Source organism: Apium graveolens, chromosome 11, assembly GCF_009905375.1.
Source record: "Apium graveolens cultivar Ventura chromosome 11, ASM990537v1, whole genome shotgun sequence".
Taxonomy (NCBI): domain Eukaryota; kingdom Viridiplantae; phylum Streptophyta; class Magnoliopsida; order Apiales; family Apiaceae; genus Apium; species Apium graveolens.
In genome coordinates this window covers 54,237,354-54,241,422 of record NC_133657.1, presented here as the reverse complement: position 1 = coordinate 54,241,422, position 4,069 = coordinate 54,237,354, and positions in this window count along the sequence as shown.

The window sequence follows — 4,069 nt, the reverse complement described above, 5'->3', positions numbered from 1 at the left end:
CCGAATTGAATACCGCAATTTAATATTTTAACGAATAACTCACGGGTAAGAGTAACCCGAAAATTCACGAAAATAGTTTTAAAAATCTCGGAATTATGTAAACCCAATAATATAAAATTTTCATAATTTTTAAAGCATTTCTAAAATGCGCTATGTACCCGCATTTAACAAATTAACGGGTAAATGTGCGGGTGAATTTAATCCGAAAAAATTTCTGAAATAATTTTAAAATTCTCGAAATATTCCAAACTTAATAAAATATGAATTTCGTAATTTTTGAAACTTTTCTGAATTTAATATCTAATTTAACATTTAATACAGTAATAAAATCACACAGAAATAATAAATCCATAAAATAAAATTTTCTAAAATCTAGAAATCACTAAAAATACTTATTGAAATTATAAAATACTACAAATAGTTTTAGAAATAATTCCTCAATTTATAAAAATAAATCTTCATTAAAATCAATTTTAAACATAAAAACAAAATGACACAACTCAATAACTAATTTTATAATTGGTCCTTGAACACCAAAAATGACATATAATTAATAACAAAGCATTACCCAGCTGAAAAAACTAAAACACATATTTTATTTATTTACTTAGGTAACAATTACACTTTCAGATAATGTGAAAATATAGGAGTCGTTATATAGGTACCATATCAAGATCATAATATTTCTGGCCAGGTATAATATAAAACCAAAAGAGAGCTAACTACATAAAGTATTACTAATGATCAGACTCAAATGACTCTGCTGCTTCTGACGACTTGCCGAACTTTGTTGCTGCTTTTGTAAAATTATCGGACTCGTCGAGGTTGATCTTCAAACCTGGATTCTGCTATGCCAATTTTTTCATCATGTCTCGAAACTTTAGTTTAAGTTTTTCATCCATATCTTTCTGAATTTTGGCCCGGATTTTAGCATATTCATGATTAGGAACTGATACTGTACATGTTGTTCCCAATTAAGCCTCTAATGAAGCCGCCTTTTATTGCTTTTCCTGTTTATTGTGAACAAGCCTTTCAATCAGGTAAGATGGGATGTGCTCTTTGTCACCATGAATTAGCTTATTAGCAGCATCAACACCTTCAGTCTGTAGAGCTTTTTGGACTTTGGCCTCCAAATATGCGAAATCAGAGCTCATAACATACGCAAATAAGCCAAACAAAAAAATCTATGTATGAATTAATAGACTGACTTTGAAATTAAAGTGAACTTGAATACCAGAAAAAAGGACTTATATTTTTTTGTTAACCTCGTCAGCCATCTCATCTATTATCTTGTATTTGTGCTTCTCATTTCATTTACGTGTCTCCACATAAACATCATAATCATCAGAAATTTTTAACAGCTCTTCCGCATCATCACATCAATACCGATGGGCAATTTATCAAGTTTTTCGAGCAGCTGAATTTGTTAAATTAAAATAATAATTCAATGTAGAAGAAATTTTAAACAATTACCCAAGATAATTAGAATTAAATAAAGTGAGTGAATATATATTTACCTGGTTGTTTGTAACTTAGGCAAAAGTCCTGGGCCCCGTGGTATGTGGCTCTCTTAATTTTTACGTGCTTCGGCATTCCTTTTTACTGTCTCCTGTGGGAATAAAGCAATCAAATATTAACGTATTTAGTGACAATGGGCACATAATAAGGGAATCTAGAATTAATACTTTATACCTTCACTTTTTCATCATCTCAATTTGTTAAAAGAATAGGAGCACAACAAATAAAAAAGGCACGAAATTAAAACTACTTCACCTTGACATACTCCCACAGTAGTTCCTTTTCGGGAATTTCATGCCAACTAACACAAGTGAGAGACATAAATTGCCTAAGAGTTGTCCCTAAAAAATTTCTCAATTCAGCAGTTGAATTCTTCCCTCCACATGATATAGGTTAAAATTTATCGTCCAAAGTGACAATTTGTTTCTCAGTATTGTTATGAACACGGTTCATTTTGGTCTTTCCTCTCTTTTTATTGAAGCTTCAAGATGTGTATCTCCTAATCCTCATAATTATCAATTAGACTCAAAAAATTATTATGATACAACTAATTAACAGTCTAACATGATCATTTAACAAAAAAAGTAGTCTAACATGATGGAAATAAACCAAACATGATTATATGAAAAAACATTACTTGGTTCAGGCAGTGTTTGTTGCGTTCCAGACTCTCTCTCTAGGATCTTCTTCTGAATCTGTTGTTTCTCACGCTCTTACAATTGATTACAGACAACCATGGAACCCGGACCAAATTTTAAAGCTTGTAGCCTTTCTTTTTCCATAGGAACAGGTGCATCATTTTTCTATTAAAATGCAATTAAAAAAAATTAAGATGCACCTTGTACAAAAAAATTAAGATGCATCGTAATCTATTGGTTTGTTAGTTTTGATTTAAAATTTTAAATTATAATCACACACAGTTTTCAAATCTAATCATAATTGCCTTAGTTAATTTTAATCATTATTTTCACATATAGTAAATTAAGATGATGTTGTACAAAAATTGCTTTAAATAGGAATACCTCTGCAGGAAGTGACTCCAAAGCTTCTTCCTTATTCTGATTATCATCCTCCAATTTTGCAGCTTGGCCATGAGTTCTTGGGACACCAGTAGTGCTCCCACATACTCTCTATCTCTTGATCTTTTTATTTTTCTACATTTTTTTTATAATTAGTACAATATCATTGCAAGTAAATATTATGCATAAAAATAGAACACATATCAAGGAGATGCAAATATCAAGGAGAGTATTATCTTCTACCTTTGAAGTGACAATATCATCCTCATCATTCTCACTTTCTCGAGCAGGATCATTACTCAGAAGGTAATCACTTTCACCTGCATCCTCATTAGCTTGCTTCAATTTCCCTTTTCCATTTTCACTAACTGACTTAGTTTGGAGTAAGCCAAGGGCAGCAAGCCTCTCTTGAGTTTCTGCAACATTCTTATTCCTCCACATTTCGTACTCGTTGCATCCCTGACCTTCAACTGACTTTACCGTCTCTTTACTTCCTCCGGATTCTACTAAACCAGCTTGTCCAACACCATTTATGCTTCCATCTATGTCATTCACTGCAACTTTTTGACTTGGTTCCCTGTTTCATAATTGGCATCTTCTTGGATGAACTGCAATTTTTTCCTTGTGACTGATCTTCGTTTCTTCTAAGCATTCATGTTCTTCATTCTATGTGTTTTCTCAACATTTATGTCATGTAGTGTCACAAAAGTCCTCTTCTCGGCATTCGTTTCCTTTACTTTAAAGGGATGAACTTTGGCCTTACAATCACATGCGGCTGTATTTGCTTCATTGGCAACCTCGATCGACATTGGTGTAAATTTAAAAATCAACTTCCGCTCTCCTATTAATGACCTTAGTTACACCTCGATCATCTGTTACAAGCTCCCAACCTCTATGCTTGATGTACCCACCTCCAATCTCATCATACTTAAGGTCCTTAACAAACTCCATTAGCACGGAGTATGAGAAATAGTCATGTTCCATGTCATATGTTTCACACTTGTCACCAACATACCTAGTGATTTGGATAAAAAATACATCCTAAAGATTCATTAAATTCCGCATTAATTACACTTGGGCTTCTTGTCTGAAGTCCAGTAAAGACTTTTCTGGTCTAAACTCGTTGCAGGCTCAAGACGGCCCATGCAGAAAAGGCCCACCAACAGAGATCGTTAGGGTCCACGAACACACGTTGTTGACGGACTAGGCCGAATACGGATGGAAGAGCAGAGACATTTGTCCTAAACAGACTTAAAGTCCTACACAGAAGATTCTGGATTTCCTTCCCTTATAGAACTTCTAATCACCATCTAAGTTGAAGACTTTTCCACCAAGTCTCCCAACACAAGTCTAACCCTTGACTCACCTCTATATAAATGGCTCTACCCTCAACCTAGAACTATATTTTTGGTTTGATTCTCTACCACACAGAGATACGTAGGCATCTTGCAAGGACCGATAGTCCCGAACGCAAGAGCAACCATTAAAGCTCGAAGCTCACAAACCCTAGCGTTAAATACTAACGCACTATA